The sequence below is a fragment of the Hippoglossus hippoglossus genome, chromosome 8 (genome assembly GCF_009819705.1).
Source record: "Hippoglossus hippoglossus isolate fHipHip1 chromosome 8, fHipHip1.pri, whole genome shotgun sequence".
NCBI lineage: Eukaryota > Metazoa > Chordata > Actinopteri > Pleuronectiformes > Pleuronectidae > Hippoglossus > Hippoglossus hippoglossus.
In genome coordinates, this window is record NC_047158.1 from 966,179 (window position 1) to 984,090 (window position 17,912).

The window sequence follows — 17,912 nt, forward strand, 5'->3', positions numbered from 1 at the left end:
TGTGATTTGGGAATATAGGACATACAATTAAAATTTGATTGATTGGTTGATTGAACATCAAGGCCTGGCTCTATTACTTCCAATTTTAGCAGGTCGCCGAACTCCTTGCTTCCTTACGTCATTTGACTGTGATGAGGAATTTTAAACACAATTGAGGATATTTGTGGATAGTACATCAGAGACTAAACACATAACCCCTCACACACAAATCATGCAAGTCCTACACAGTGTTTTCAAATCAACACAATGAAACAGACCTACAAAATATTGAATATTATTGCACAATCTACACATCTATTTCTAATAACAATACTGTAAGCACAAAATGGTGTCTTTGGATTTGAGCACAGCCTTTGTGCTGTGTGAGGCACAGAGCAATGACAGGAATATTGCACATTTCTGTATCAGTGCCCTACAATGCATTAGGGAAATAAAAAGAGAAGCATCTGACAGCTTAGCTCGTTGAGAGGGTGGGTAAAGAGCTTCATGTTCACATCCAAAATGTGTCCATATATTCTCTTTTTCCATGTTTTGTTGACGAGCCAAGTTAAAGGATTTGAGCCAAAACCGAGGATGCTGAGCATGTCCTCTCTACAAAAACAACACATCTACATTGGTGTTTTGTTCGCACATCTTCAAATTGTCTTCAGTACATTAGCTTTACACCCAGTGCCAAGAAAAAAGTTAAGTGATGTTTGTCTAATGCAGACTTTGCAAATGTGAAGTTTAGAAGAGTGAAGTTCAATCCCTCTCCCAGAAGCACTATTGTGATGCTGTTGCAGATAGTTTAAACATAATTGTCTTCCCACAGTGATGTCCCTGATTTCCTCAGTCCATTTTTTCAATCTCCAAGTGTCCATAATAATCGTCATTATATATTATTATGGATCAAGCAATTAGACTGAATGTATATAGCACTTTTAAAACAAATAAAATGTAACACTAAGTGCTTCACAAAACAACCCTCCCACCCTAAGTACTGCCAATCACAAAGCAGGGGCTTAATATCGCACTATGGGATTAAAAAAAATACTCAGAGAAGGAACTGAGGAAACACTATCCGAGCAATTTCCAATGAGGAAACAGAGGCATAATTTAAAAAAAGAAAAGACTAAAATTCAAAATAGCAAAATGAGAAAGAAAACAGGACAGAATAGAAACTAAAAGAATGATATATAAAAGAGGATGAAATAATAAAACCCAAAGAGAGAAAGTATGTATGAAAGTGAGTAAAATCTAAAAATAAAATATAGTATATTAAAAGGAAAATAATCAGAAAATAATCAAATAAATTTATTTAAATGGATATATCTATGATTAAAACAGGCTAAAATATAAATAAATTGATAAATAAATGACTAAATTTGATTGAAGCCAAACTTAAAAGGAAGGTCTTGAGTTTGCTTTTAAAGATATCAGCCGCCTGTGCTGCCCTCAGGTCTTAAGAAGGCTGTTTCAGAGACATGGGCCATAGTAATAAAAGAACGTCTCACTGTGGTTTTTTGTTCTAACTTTAGAGGTTCATAAGTTGAAAGCAGATCTGATAGATAAGAAGGATCAGGACCATTAAGGACTTTGAAAACCATTAAAAGGTTTTTAAAAATCTTATCGGCTTCAACATTGGCATGTGTATTGTCCTTTTGCTCATAAGCCTCCTCCATATGTTCCTCCCACGGCACAGTGAGTTCCAGCATGATAACATTGGCCTCATTCACCGATATCTTCTGAAGAATTTTCTTTAATTTGTTCTTAAGAAGTAAGCAAGTAAGGCGACTGTAAAAAACATGATGGCCTCGAAAGCTAGATCTTAGTGTATTTTCTTTCAGAATTCTTTCAGAAAGAAAAGCTGTAGCAGTAAAACTATGGAACATGTGAAACATTTAAGGTGTAAACACCATTGTGTAAACCCTAAAGATGGTTGACTATTTTTGTGACTAAATATTATTCTCTTCAACATGTTCATGTGTTTAAAAAGTGTTGTGGGCATGTACCAGGGGAGTAATCAGTGCAGCTGAGGGCTGTAAGCTGATTACTCCTCATGTTCAAAAGGCAGCAGAAAGAGCAGCCACTGAGAGGAGAGACACATGAGGAGAGACCTCATGAGAGACAGAGCTGAGCTGAGCTGCCAAGACAAGACACTAGCAAAGACTGCTGGACAATTTATGTTTAGCGTTTCAGTTAATGATTTGCGCCTGTTATTAAAATAAACATGTAAAAAGTGAATGGTGCCTCTCTTTGCTGTTGGGAGGCCCCGGTGGCATCGACGTGTGCCACAAGTGTTTTTAAACTTTGCAGTACAGACCAACTGTTTGTCTGTTCTCCTCTTCAACATTTCCATGCATTTAAAACAATTATATTATGCACTGAAAGTTGACCGTCTTGGGTTTTGAGAAGAAATTTCTTCTTAAGAACGGTTGGTGAGTTTGAGGTTGGTCCCTGCGACATACTGAGGGTATTTTAGTGGCTTTCCCAAGTCCACTGACAGCTGCCAGTCCTGTGTAGTGTTGAGGAGCACCGATGTTGCCTTAGGTGTTTCTCTCTGATTCTCTCTGGCCCTGTACACATGGTATTAACATGTGTTTTTGTGATCTGATCACAAGCGGACAGCTGTACAGTACAGGTGTGAACGCATCGCTATCCCCTCACGCCAGACCACATTCAGACCAATTGCTAATTCAATATCATTACCATTGGTCCACTGGACCTCTCCTCCTCTCACCTTGTTCTGCACCAGTTTCTGCCGAGTTTGCCCAAACCTTGTCATAGGACGTTGGGCTGGTTCCTAACCGACCCTTTCTCTGGCCATTGTTCCAACCAGGACTCCATGACATAGCAATGATTCTGCTTGTTCAACGGCAGCCTTCGCTCTCCACCTCCTGCCCATCTTTACAGCCACTCCCACCCCTGAGAGTTTAATGTCATAAGATTCTTGGAACTGCAAAGCCTCTCTTGTTTGCACGACCTTGAACCTCTCATATAATTTACATTAAGACATTTAGATAATCTGATTAATTTCTATTTCATTTGGACTGACACAGACAATCATGGGAGTCGCTGGTGTTGATCTCCTTCATGGCAACAACGTTCACAGAATCACTTCCTTAAGCAAGTTGTCTTCTAAGTAAAAGCAAATGTTGCTTTGTTGCTGCATTGCTTTATACTGAGCAGAACTATAGAGCTTTTATTTTGAAAGGTTGTGAACTTGGGTCTGCAGATTGTGTCACTTGCCTATCAGACATCTCAAATAGCCGACATGCAATGTTTAAAAAAAACATCATCAGTTCAGTAAATCATTCAAATTAATATATAAGACACACTGGTGAACAGTAATAAAGCTAATTCAGTTTCATTTTATGAAGAACATTGACTATATATTCGTCATTGGAATTGAACCAGGTAGGATGAAAACACAGTTTCCTAACTTCCCTGTGCACACAAGGTCCAGCACTCAAACAATACAAATGTGGCAGTATATTGTAGGCCTGTTTGAGGAGAGCTCACTGATGCCAAGGAATAATTCTGAAGTAGACCCTGGAGCTTTACCACAGGCTAAGCAATTAGTGTTCACAAAGGGCACTGCAGTAGTATTGTTGAGCAGCAGTTAGTGATCAGCGCATGGTCAGGCACATGCAAAATACCAATGCACTACTTTGTTGATGGCCTCTCATGGCACTGGATAGTATATTTAAAGAACAACTTGTGTGGAATCATCATGAAATCACTGAGCAGAAATGAAATCAGAATTACAGAATAACATTGGATCTCGCTGAAGGTAGCCATTTTCTGCCGTGCAGTGTTTCCCATTTATTACCTAGACTGTGGTGGTCCACTTCTTACTATAACATAAGAGACTCACTTGGTGTTTTGTTTGCACTGTTGCTTCATTGTAGAGGTGTGTGCAATGCTCGCTCTCTCTCTAACACATTGACCAGTCTGTGAGCCAGTGAACCTTCACAATATCCATCGCATTTTTATCATCACCTGTATTGGTCAACTCTCCACTTGTCACATGATAAGACACCACTACTCTAATGTGACTCTGCTCCACTAGACACTTTAATTTTCAGTATCATTTGATGATGATGATGTGGGTGCTACTACTGTTACACAACAACTAACCAAATACATTTTATCTCTACAAAAAAAGCCAGTGTGGCCGGTGAGCAGCTTATGTGCACCCTGTAAGACTGGTAACACTGACGGTGTGTTTTCTGGTGCTATCTTCCATTATGTAGCAGACATATCAACATGGCACCTGTCTCTTGAATACCTAAGCACATACATGCTTAATACATGTTTTGCATTGGAGGCAAAAACCACCTGGAGAAAACAGACTGTTTCTGTTTTGTCTAACAAATTCATCTGATATTGTAACATAGCCCTGTTTAGACAACTTATATTGGCTTGATTCACTTTTCTTTTGATCCTATTTTTCAGAAGTAGAGGCTGTTTTTGTTTTGTCTTGCTATTGGTAGCCTCCAAAACATCAGAAAGTATGAAACATACTAGTATTCTATAAAACACACTTAGTTCTATGTTGCACACACACACCCCTTGACAAGCACCCAAAGGGCGGGACTTATCGACTGAACGACGGACTCATCAGAAGATTGTTCAGTCGGGCCACTCGCATTAATGGTGAAGTAAATTGAAAAATTCAATCAATGATTGGAGTGAATGCTTGGCGGTAATGATATCAGTGTGAGATAATCCAATAATTGCCAAGCTGATGTATTCTCTATTGGTATTTGGCTGCTCTGCCTGTCACTATAAAGTATGCTCCACTCTTCTTTCCCCTGGCCAAGAGTGGAAGGCAGAGATATTGAGAAAATGAGGATTCAGCTGCTGTGTGAGTGGAGCTAATGAAGGTAGGAATACAAAGCACAGAAACGTTCCCTCTCAATTCATTTAATAATAGACAGCCATGACTTAAACATTACCCCAGAATGTTCCAGCGACAATTTTTAGAGATAAGATAATAACACTGGTGGGATGCTGCAGTGTAAACTGTTAAATGTAGTACTGGAGCTGTTGGTACATTTTAACTAATTAAATGAATTGAAAGGGATAGACCTGACATCAGCATAATATCATCAAGTCGAGGTAATAGTTTGCCTCATTATGATCAGAAATGAGAAACGAGCTGCAGCAATGATATTCTCTGAACTGAACACTCTAAGGATAATTTGAGATGCTGGAAAAAAGCACTTAGTTAAAAGAAATTTTGACAATTAGAGATGTTCTGATACCGATACCATTATGCATCTGATACTGCAAATGACGGGATGGGCATTGGCGAGTACATCAATCTATTTACCGATCTGATACCACATCTTTATAGTATTAGTTTCAAGATAAGATAAAACTGCAATTTTCTTTTCCTGGACCTCACCTCTTGTTTTCTGTTCCAAAACAGCAGTTGCGCTGCACTGCTACTGGCAAGTACTGTTTTCAGAGCTGTGAGTTCCAGTAGTGTAGTGTTAGCCGGAGCTAGCTAAAATGTCAGCAATCTGGCAATATTTCACATTGGAAAGTCCGACAAGTTAGACATTGATGTCTAATATACGCAAGACTTCAATTTTGAGTGTTTTAAGATTAATTTCATTTTGGAGTTGTTGTTTTATACTGTTATTGTACTGTTTGTAGTTGTTCTTTAACAGCTATTTAAAAGAAGCAATTATTATGTTGTTCTTGATGTATTTATGTGTTCCTTTTTAACTATATTTACAGGCAAACTAGATGATTCTCTGTATTTATTTGTTTTTAAGCTGGTTAAGCTGGTGTGCACTTATATTTTGGAGGATTTTTATTCCAAATGTGTATCTTATTTTGTAAAAGCTAGGGTTACCGTAATATTAATTTCAATATCTTAAGGAAGCTAAGGATCTGAAACAACTATGGGATTGGAAGGTCTATAAACAAGACATAGTTGGGGTTAGTTAGACAGTTAACACTGGGAACATTACTGATCTAATATTAAACACATAAAAGAGAATGGTTCTTCCAGAACAATTAAATGGTGGCAGTTTCCTTAAGTTTCCATTCAACTTTAAAATGCCTCTCTCTACTGATGATGCTTTTTAAAAATGTGATTTATCTAAATTCAACTCAATGAGCCTCTAACAATTTTCTCATAACAATATCAAATGGACACATGCATTTCATTCACAATTTGACTTTATCTTTCGTATTACATTTAGGTGGAAACTTTATTACTCTCACATCATAATTTCCCCTTGACAAAGTATCTCAAAAGCCACAGGATGTATTTGAAATTTGTATTCGTAATTGAATCTGATGTGAATGTCCATAGTCTTCAAGGATCCTTTCTATTGCCAGCAAGATCATTTTAATGGCCCTACCCAAAACTCATATATGTACCACTTACTCGTATTAATACTGAAAGAAAGGGATAATTGCCAGTATATAACCCTCATGCAACCGTTGTGACATATTATAAACACTGCAGCTGACTGCAGTGGTTGAGGTACAGTCTCCCACTGGGGCTGCAAGCACTCTTGCTTATTCAGCATGTTCTTTCTCTTTCTTGCTTTCCACTCCCTGTTTCCAACCCTGCCTTCCAGCCTTCATGCCAGCAGTTTTTAGAGTGGTGTGCAACATACATCAATTGATTACCTACATAAGATTTTCGCTTCCCTGCATTTTTAATTGAATTTGGTCACAGAATATTAAACAAACTATTAGTGAAGGAAATGGTGAAAAAAAATGTTTGAGCACCGGACAGCGCCCATGTAGAAACCATTCATGACACGCGTCCTGAACACAATAAAAATAAGTGCATTTATATCATATGTATAACAAGACAACTGTGCAATTGTAATAAAGGAAGAAAAAGGCTATCACAAAATCTAAAATAAAACCAATAACATCCAAAGTGCAGCCACAATGACAAATGTGCGCACATGCTTGTAACAAATCAGTAGACTAGTTATCATCACAAGTATATATATTTTTTGCAAAAAATGTTTGCAGAGTAACTTTCACTGCTGACGATATGCGGACGAGTAAGTAAAAAGTGCATCAGCCTAAAACCTCTCAACTGTGCACATGTTGTAAAACGAGTTGACTATCATAACAGTCCTAAATATTATCTTAAAATTGGAAAAATTCTTCAATACTTTGAGACAAACTGTCCGACAATATGCACGCAGCACAAGTCCTCTGGTTACACCCTGATCCAAACCAGCGTGACTGAATCATATTCCCACCATTGGACAGGCTCTGTTAATAAAAGGCCTTTCAGTTGCACATTCAGAATAGAAGGGGCTACAACAGAAAAACGGTACATACTGTACAGAATTGCCCAGCTTAAATTCAGATAATAATATCCTATGATATATTTAGAACAGGCTACAAATCAGTTACTCACCAAGTGTGGTTTATAGAAGGACGATGTGTCTGTTATTATGATTCAGTACAAATGAGTCTATAATCCTCTGGACATCCAGGGCCTTGGTTCTTTCTGCGTGTATGGACAGGCAGGCAAGATTGTTTTTAATCAGGGACAATGCACATTGATCAACATCAATATTACAACCAATGTAAATATGCCAGGGTTAGCTGTAAAAGCTAATTTGCACCTGTAGTCCCTGAGCAGGAGGACAGTAGGAGTACATTAAAAGGTATCACATGAAGCACAATATATCACATATCAGACAGTAACTTAGTGTGGTAAATAACAGGAGAAAGAAAGAGAAAAGAAAAAACGCATTATACTAATATTCTTGCTCAGAACATATTAATAAAATTATACCGCAATATTAGCATACATATTATCTGAGAGGGCATCAAGACATCAAGGCAAATAATCCACTTGGGAGTATTACTCATGTGTACAGATTTGCTTAGATTTGAAATAATATTTAAATATAATTTTTAAAATGTAGTAATTGGTTCAGTTTCTGATAACTATAGGGAGTCTATTCCAGATTTTTGAGGCTCTCACTGAAAAAACAGAATTGCCAAATGTACTGTGTCTGAATGGTACATAACAGTCTCCTCTGGTTGCTGACCTTGTTAACCTCCAGTCCTTATTCTTAGTTGTAATGTAAACACTTAGAGGAGGAGGAGCTAGTCCATTAAGAATTTTAAACATCAGGCATGAATCTGTATATTGTTTGAAGCTGTCCATACTGAATAAATTATACTTGTCAATAATGTAACAATGATGGTAACTATTAGGCTTTTCATCCAGGACTTTCAGTGTTTGTTTATAAAGGGATTCAACTGGTCTTAAGGTAGTAACTCCAGTTTGAGACCAGCTGGTCATACAATAATTAAAATGAGAAATTATCATTCCATGCATGTAGAATTTGGCGGCCTGTAGCGGAATATACAGTCTTATAATCCTAAAATTAGATAATCCAAATTTAACCATTTTTACTACTTTGTTCACATGTTTTTTAAATGTTAAATGAGAATCCAAAATTATGCCAAGGTATTTAAAATTATCCACAACGGTTATGTGTTCCCATTAATAGTCACATCTAGGTGTATGGTAGTATTGGACCTCTTAGAAAAATACATTCAAACCGTTTAACTAGTGTTGCGGTGCAAACAAGAGTCAGCCAGCCACCCAGAAACATTAGTCTCAGCTGTTGTTAATTTCTGAGCAATTTCTGACTTACTTTTGCCATGAACAAACAAAACTGTATCACCTGCATACATTTGAGCATCAACTTGTGGACAAATAAGCGCCAGATCATTAATGTAAGCACTGAACAAAAGACGTCCCAGCATTGATCCTCGAGGAACTCCACAATAATTATAGAGAAAGTCGGACTGGCTATGTCCCATATGAACTTTTTGACCTCTATGAGTTAAATAGGATTGAATCCAATTAATTGCTTCTCTAGAAACATTATATGAGGACAGCTTAGTTAAAAGCACATTGTGGTTTACAGTATCAAAGGCTTTTTTTAAATCCAGACATACTGCACCAACTTCACCATATAAGTCCAACAGAAAATAGCTGTTTCAGTTGAATGTTTATTTCTGAATCCAAATTGCATCTGATAGAACATGTTGCTTTTGTTAAAATGAGAAGTTCAATGCTCAGCAATCCATTTTTCAGCAACTTTAGACACAGCTGAAAGGATACTTATGGGTTGATAATTATTAACATCTTTTGGATCTCCAGATGTAAATATAGGAGAAACCCTAGCACTCTTCCCAGCAGTGGGAACTATCCCACTTGTAAATGATAGATTCAGAAGGTGAGCAATTGGGACAATCAAAGCATCTTTGTGTATCTTCAGAAAGGCAGTGTCTAGACCATGCACATCTTTAGCTTTTGAGTTATTTAAAGAGTTAATGATATGGTTAACTTTGGATAATGATATTTCTGGAATGCTCAATAACTTTTGCCATAAATAAATAATTTGCCATCCTGTTTCTCAGGTAGGTTTTTGCTCTGAATCGGAGCTTCAACTTCAAAGTCCTGTAGATGGCGAGGCTGCTGGGATGGTCTCTTCTCTTGTAGGGGCCGTGGCGGTTGTATAGCGACACCGACCTTTACGCACAGGGCCTCAGCCGTGCTCCATATGGCTCTCGTCTGTTCACTTGGCTTTTATGCTCCTGATGACAGAGTGTGCGAGGTCAGTGGCACTTTCAAGCAAAAGATCAGGGGACTGTAAAGTGTCAGCCATGAACTTTTCCTCAAATAAGATAAGGTGGAGAATGAATCCAGCATCAATGAGTAGTGACTAGTAGTAGTAGCATTGCCCACAGCGAGTAGACAGTCTCTTGAGTTTAATGGGCTGTTGTTCCCTTTGATTTTTGATTAAATGAGCGTGCACAAATGAGCCCGGAAAAAACTTTTACATGTCTTGAACAACAACCCCAAAAAAATGTTTTTAAGCACTACAATGTGATCACTGTTACATTTACTGAGAGTATCCTTGATTGTAGAAAAAAGTGACTTGGCTTCTAATCCATCAACTGGAGTGAAATGAAGAAATTCGTCCACGACTTCATCATATTTTACATAGTACACCACCACCAACACTTGTTCTGTCTCGCTGATGTCCTTACTCTCATCTACCATCAATGCAAATAGTTGAGCATATTTTATTTCACAGCTTATCTTATCCCTGATCATATTTGCCATAATGTCCAGTATGTCATTTTGAATACCATGATGCGTGTACTTTGCATTCCTCGGATTAGCTGAGATGTTCTGTGCAACTGTTTTGTCGAATTTGCAGATGACCTGTAATAGTTCAAGGCAGTTTTCCTGTTTGACAGCCATGTCATTCTCTGTATCTCTCTGTGAAAGCCCCTGGCTGGAAGTGAAATGCAATGATTCCACTACTGCCCTCATATACACTCTGTTCTCCTGGACTATTTTGGAATGTCCATCACTCAGAGCATTGCATATTGTAGAGCCAGAATCTTTCTGAGTAGTCCACTCATTCTACGCTGTCATTTCATATTAAAGGGGACATATCATGCAAATTCCACTTTGTTAGTGCTGCTACACGTTAATGTGGGTATCTGGCATGTCTACCAACCCCAAAAACTCTGAAAAAAACCACTCGCGCGTTTTGTTATGGTTCCTCTAAGTCAGAAACGTCATGCTTGAGTGACTCGAATGAGCTTCCTGTGTTTTGTGTCGTCACAATACACTGGAAGTCTCCCTACATGGCCTTGGCCCACCCCCCACCTCATCCCCCCCGCCCCCCCACACTCGTTACGCCGGGTTTACACCGGACGCAGCGAAGCGCGAGGTCACTCACATGTGGCATTTCTCTGGATCGTTGGGACTGGGAGGCTGCAGCAGCTGCTCGGGCGCGACCGCTCGCTCTCCCATGCGTGAGCTGGAATTTGTGTCAATGCCACACAGCCAGCTGTGTGGAAGACTTCCGCAGTGTTCAGCACTACTGTAACACCGGCCAAACACACAGAGCCCCCCCACTCGTTACGCCGGGTTTACACCGGACGCAGCGCCGCTGCGAGGCAGCGCAGCGCCGTTCTCAAGCGCGCAGCCGCCTGGCGGTTCACACAGGACGCGCATTTCTCCGCGCTGGTCAGCCCGCGATTCTGCTTTCTCCGCTTGTTGTTGTACCCGTTGAATGTCGGGGTTCGGGGGTAAATGATGGTCTTCATAGCCCCCCCCCCCCCCCACCCCTCTCTTTCTCTCTCTGTCTATCTGCTTGTGTGCTTGTAGTGGATGGGCAGAGGGGGACATTTAATTATGTGATTGGGAAAATTAAAACTCCAGGACAACAGAAGGGGAATACAAAGTATGGGATGCATATTTGATAATTTATATCATATAAAATATGTAATTTATATCGTTTAAAATCATGGGGGGAGAGGGGGGAGGGGGGAGCTGGCCCATTAGCATTTAAAGGAACAGGCACTCAAAACAGGTCACTCTGTGGAGGGCTGTTTTATACAGGGTAAAAAGGGTGCTGTTTTAAATGATCCTTGTGGTATTTTGACCAAAGTATGTTACAGACATTTCATTAAGACCCCAAGGAACCATATCAACTTGTGGTAAAATGGGCATGCTATGTCCCCTTTAAAGCTCCAGACTAGCATTGTGTGGCTTAAACAAATTTGTCGCATTCTTCCAGTTATGGTAGCCATTGTGAGTAAATGCTGTCTCCTCTCCATGGATTCTGGGACGTTAAAGTGCAAGTTAAACTGCCTGCACGCAGAAAGGACAGTCCATTGAAATAGAATATTCAGCCATCTGTAATCCTCATACCATATCCGATTGAAGAAGCAATACTGCTTCCCAACTTTTGTGGCTGGATAACACCAAAAAAGGGGGTGCCTTGGTTTCTTCATAGGTGACTGGCTTAATTCAAAGGGAGTGGTGTATACGCTAGCAGCACAGCTAACGGTGACTGCGAAGCAGCTAGCAGCATTTAGCTTGCTAATAGGCCCATGGGGGCTTGACTGTGGCTGCATAGATTTGTGACAGGGCTATAGCCCACCCTAGCATTGGTATAGCGCCATGTTTGCATTTGGTCTAACAGGTATTCTGGATAAGACAGTTACTAAATTTGACTACGATAATATACTTTTAGTTGTGATGTTAAATTAATTCATTATCAACTTCAGAACTTAACCCAAGAGTGGACCCATGTTTTTCTTCTTCCTGCTAACAAGCTTCAACCAAACCAAACAATTCAAAATGCTGTTGTTCTAGATGACTCAAGTACGACCATCATTACTGTCACTAATCATTTCCTGATCTATTGACCATCCTGTATCAGAGATGTAATATTTAAACAAACTGCATCAGTCTGGAACCTCTTGTATCTCGCTTTGTGTTGTGTGTGAGATAGAAGTAGCTTCTGAACTAGTAAATTATCAGTACAAGCTGAGATTGAGCCTGTATACAGGCCTCTGAAGCCCACCTACGTTTAAGAAGTGTTCAGCATTTTAAATGGATGGCTGAGTTCTGCACAAACAACACAAGCCATCAGATAAAGAACAATTAAGTGAGGAATGCCTTTGGAAGGCTGTGACCCTGTAAACAAATAAAAACATTAAGATTCTACCTCAAACACCCACAGTCTCCATCATCACTAAAAAGCAGAGTATCAATATTACTTCTGAACTTGGAGACTATCATGTATTGTATTGGGTTTGGTGTGTATTCTGTAAAGTTTATTCACTAAAATTTTCACCTTTTGGCATTGTAATAGCATTAGGATTTTGCTTTATGTATGGGGTTGAGCTCTATCTCTTAGATAAATGAGATTCAAGATTCAAAGACACACACACTGCATAAAACAGATGTGACTGCTCAGCTGCTCTGAACAACCAGTAAAATCCAGACCCTTACTTGCTTTTTCCGGGCACTCAGCAATACATCATTACAACTCTAGTCTCAGTCCTGAAGCAGTGATGGATAGACATTTGGTTGGCTGCAGCCAGCTGTGAATGGCTGATTCTGTAGTTATTCCCTTGAGATCCAGCCTCTAATCCCTGATTTCACTGTAGGCTCTCTCTCCACTGACTCCTGTCAGGCTCATTTGGCCTTGATCAGAGGACTTACTGGCATTTATTTGTACTCTATTTGTACGCATTTTCTGTATAGGTAAGGTAGAGAGTGTTTCATAGGGTTTTCCCCTTTCTAAGCTTGGCTCCTCTTTGACTACTACACACTTGAAGGAGCAATTTGTAGAAATTAAAAGTGAGATATAATTCTCATAATTATGTGATAGTGACTTTGTATCGACTTAAAATTAAAACCTTTTTTTTTTTAATGTTAGAATGGGGCTTATATTTACATAGGGAGCCGGTCTCACTTGTGCTGATATCGCCATGTTGCATCGCCATGTTTCTACACTTGCCCAGAATGGACAAACCGAATAGCCATGGCATTTGCATTTGTATATTGATGCAGTGGCATGAATTCGACATACAAAATAGATGTGTGCCCACAGCGGTTGTTATTACTAAATGGAAGATCATACTTATACGTCGTCAAAGAGGCGAACACCATCAAGGTAAAACAGAATCAGAACAGTTGACGAAAGAAAGACGGAGAAACACTGATAGTGTCTCCAAGATGGAAATCTCTGATGAGAGACAAAGGGTTTCAGCTCGACCCTGAAGTCGCCAGTTTTTTGCTAGACAGGTAATTTAATAATAATAATACGTTTTATTTATAGAACACTTTTCAAAGTACTCAAAGACACTTTACAAACATTACAATTAACATAAAAAGCTACACACGAAAAACATAGAACATACATCACACATTAAAAGCAGTTCTGAAGAGGAGACTTTTGATCTGTGATTTGAGCATTGTTAGATTGGTGCAGCCACTTACAGGAGTTGATGTTACTATCACAAGAGTTGAGAACATGTTGAGAATGATCAACACCTATGTGAGAAAGTGGTTAGTAATCCCAAAATTTCTGAGCAACATCAGCCTGTATGGACACAGCATCCTCGAGCTGTCTATCTCAAGTCTTGAAGAGGAGTTTAAATGTACTTGTGGGTAAAGGAATCAAGCAGGATTAGCTTCCTTCTTAGAGCAACCTATGACATACTTCCCTCACACAAAAACTTACTCAACATCAACTGGGGGTAGGCTTGCTTATAGTGCGGCAGAACGTAACATCTTTTCCTATGTTCTATAATGGGAAAGCATTTCGTTTAAAAAGGCATAGAGGTAATGATGTCTGATCTACTGAGCAGGCCCCATGGCTTTCATAGTACTACCATACCACACAGTAGCCAGTCGGATTTACCTTTAGCCTCAGCGTACCCTCAAGTTTGGCCTGTATCATTGATTAAAAGGCCAAAACACTTGATGACAGTAAGGTGCTAAGGGAAGTTGTGTCCCTAACATCCGCTGGTGACCACTAACACCTGCTAACATCTACTGGTAGTTGGTAACCTAAATTGTGCAGAAGACCTTCAGGGAACAACAAGGGAAACATGGGAATTAGGATGGGGTGTAATTTGTATCTATTCCGATTCCAAAATTCTTATTGTTTCTGGTTCTTAGCAATTTAAAATGCCAATTCCAATACGATAAAAAGTGAGTCAAAGGTTTAGATCAGGGGTGTCCAAAGTCCGGCCCGCGGGCCAACTGCGGCCCGGGAACCATTTTTTATTGGCCCGCGGCAAATTCTAAAAATATAATGGAATGTGGCCCGCTAGCACTGTCAAACGGAATAAATAAATCATACATTTTTAAAATGTAATTCCTCTTTTCACCACATTGTGGCAGCATCACTTTAATGCCATCTGGCTCTGCTTCCTTGCCGCGCCCCCTTCTCCGCTCATTTCTACCATGGCGACTGCACAGAAAAAGAGGAAAGTTGACGCTGAGGGCCGCCGCTTTCAAGAGAGATGGGAATTACAGTACTTTTTCACAGAAAATCGAGGCAATTGTATTTGTCTCATTTGTGAAGAGAAGGTTGCTTTGTTTAAAGATTTCAACGTAAAGAGACACTACCAGACTAAACATGCTAAAACATATGACAAGCTAACAGGGAGTGACCGCGCTGAAAAAGTGAAGCACCTGCAAGCTGCTCTGGCATCACAACAGAGATTCTTCACGCGGGCCTGTGAGTCAAAGGAAAATATCACCAAAGCAAGCTACGAAGTGGCCATGTTAATAGCTAAACATGGCAGATCTTTTACTGAAGGTACATTTATCAAGGACTGTGTCATGAAAATGGTGGAGAACATTTGCCCCGAGAAGAAGCAAGAATTTATGAATGTTTGCCTGGCACGTAACACTGTGGCACGGAGAGTCGAGGACATATCGTCAGATATTCAGAGACAACTGAGGGACAGGGGAGTGACTTTTGATTATTTCTCATTAGCCTGCGATGAAAGCACCGATGCTTCCGACACTGCGCAGCTCTTGATTTTTTTAAGAGGAGTTGACGACAATATGAACGTAACAGAGGAGCTGCTTGACCTCCAAAGCCTTAAAGACCAAACCAGAGGAACGGATCTATTTGCTTCTCTTTGTTCAGCTGTTGATGATATGAAACTACCGTGGAGTAAAGTTTCTGGGATCATTACCGATGGTGCGCCTGCCATGGCTGGTGAGCGACGTGGATTGTCCACGCTGATCCGCAATAAAGTCAGCGAAGAAGGAGGTAACGCTATAAAACTCCACTGTATAATTCACCAGCAGGCTCTCTGTGCCAAACATCTCAAATGTGATCATGTTATGAAACCAGTTGTAAAGGCAATCAATTCTATTCGCGCTAAAGCTCTACACCACCGACAGTTTCAGCAGTTCTTGCTTGACATCCAAGCTGAATATGGAGATGTAATATATCACAACGATGTGAGGTGGCTAAGTCGGGGGTCCGCAATGCAGAGATTTTTCTCTCTCAGAGAGGAATTTTTTTGGGTGAAAAGGGGCAGCCGATGGAAGAATTGTCCGATCCTGTATGGCTGGCTGATTTGGCGTTTTTGGTTGACATAACGAAGCATCTGAATGGGCTGAATGTTAATCTTCAAGGACGAGATGCAGTGGTGAGCCAGCTATACGCTCACGTCAAGGCCTTTAGAACAAAACTGCAACTTTTCCAAAGACACTTGTCCCAAACAGAGCCCTGCACCGCGCACTTCACAGCTTTGAAAGAGGTAATTGAAAGTTTCCCACAGGACAACATTGGTGCGCAAATGAAGAGTTATGCAACAGCTATCGCATCTCTTTCTGTGGAATTCAACAAACGCTTTCAGGATTTTGCAGTTATTGAAAAGGACATGTTGCTTTTCTCTTCTCCCTTCTCCGTGGACCCTGATGATGCTCCTCCACAGCTGCAGCTGGAGCTCATTGAACTGCAGTGTGACGATGAGTGGCGCGCCAAACACCTGCAGCTTTCTCTTGTTGACTTTTACGGGCAGCTGGATAAAGGCAGATTTCTAGAAATGCGAACATTTGCTAAGAAAATGCTGAGCTTATTCGGCTCAACATATTTGTGTGAGCAGACATTCTCTGTCATGAACTTAAACAAGAACCGATTGAGGTCAAGACTGAGTGACTCCCACTTACGTGACATTTTAAGCATCTCAACCACTGCCCTCAAACCAGACCTGGCCTCTTTAGTGAAATCCAGATCTCAACATCACCCTTCACATTAGTGTCAGCAAGTTATCGGTTTCTTGATCAATCTGAAATTGAGTGTTTTGAATTCCTGTTTAAAATGGCCATGAGGCAAATATTTTTATCTAACTCATGGAAATGGTGTGTGTTCTGCTGCTGGAGTGTCTGTTTGTGAGGACCTGGTTTTATTAAGGTTCAGGTTTGAATGTGAGTCTGAGAAACTAAAGGGGGGGGGGGGGGGGGGGTTGACTTGAGCATTGAAATAACGAGTTCATGACTCAAGTTTCACCATGAAGCTGCAGCAGGTCACATGTTCTGCTGGAGATGGAGATCTGTGAGGCGATAAACTGTTTTCTGTTGCTGAAGTCACTTCAGTTTTCAGTGTGTGTGTGTGTGTGTGGAAAACTGTATTCCATACAGTTCAATGTTATCTGACCCTCCAGATATAAATGTTTTGGGCAATAAAACGAGCTGCAGCCATTGTCTGCAGTACCTGTCATGTCGTGTCCTTCCCGTCATTGCAGTACACAAGGTACAGCACAGTGAGTCTGTATAGCATACAGAATAACATTACCATTTGAAAAATAAAGATAATTGTGACAATGAATTTTTATTTATTTATTTATTGTTCTATAGCAGTGTATATTTGCATGCAACTTTTGTGGTTAAAAAACATCAGAAGGAACTATTGGCCCCCGGGCATCTTCACTTTATCAAATCTGGCCCTCTTTGCAAAAAGTTTGGACACCCCTGGTTTAGATGATAAAAATATCATTATTATTTTAATAAGCAAAGACACAACTGCTGCATCAAAAACTCTGAGGGAGCAGAAATTAAGAGTGGTCATTGCTTCTTAGAGGTTTATTACCATAGGTGCATGCGACCAAATCAGGATGAAAAATGACATTAAAATCTGTAACGGTGCCAAAAGTGTGATGATTTGACATGGAATGAATCTTGAGGCAGGATTGGTGGTGCTTGCGAGGTGCTTATGCTGAGCCGGCTGACACCTTCACAGACCACAACATATCAAACAGTGTGCAATGCTCTGAATCAATACCCTGCTGCCTTAAATGTCTGGCTAGATTCGAGGTGCAACCCAACTTGCAGCTAATAAACACTCTGCATTTATTGCACTTTAGTTTGTTGTCTCTTTCACTTTCAAAGTACTGCCAGACCTTTGACCATTTATCGCTGTCCACCTGTCACACTGCTGCTTGGATGTTAATCTTGCATGTTAAGTTGCACTTAACTTCAACAGCTTCTGAGTGAGATAGACGAGAAAGATAGAAAGACGAATTTCCCTGTGAGATAGAGAACTGCAGTGTATGCCACTATTAGGTTT

At 40.0% G+C, this 17,912-nt stretch overlaps 1 long non-coding RNA gene across 1 annotated transcript; it reads left to right on the top strand.

The window, feature by feature from the left end:
* Positions 1 to 394: 394 nt before the first annotated feature.
* Positions 395 to 17,162, top strand: LOC117767029. The gene is made up of 3 exons (XR_004614816.1): positions 395 to 407; positions 470 to 474; positions 17,011 to 17,162. It is a non-coding gene; the product is annotated as an uncharacterized LOC117767029 (long non-coding RNA).
* The last annotated feature ends 750 nt before the right edge of the window (positions 17,163 to 17,912 follow it).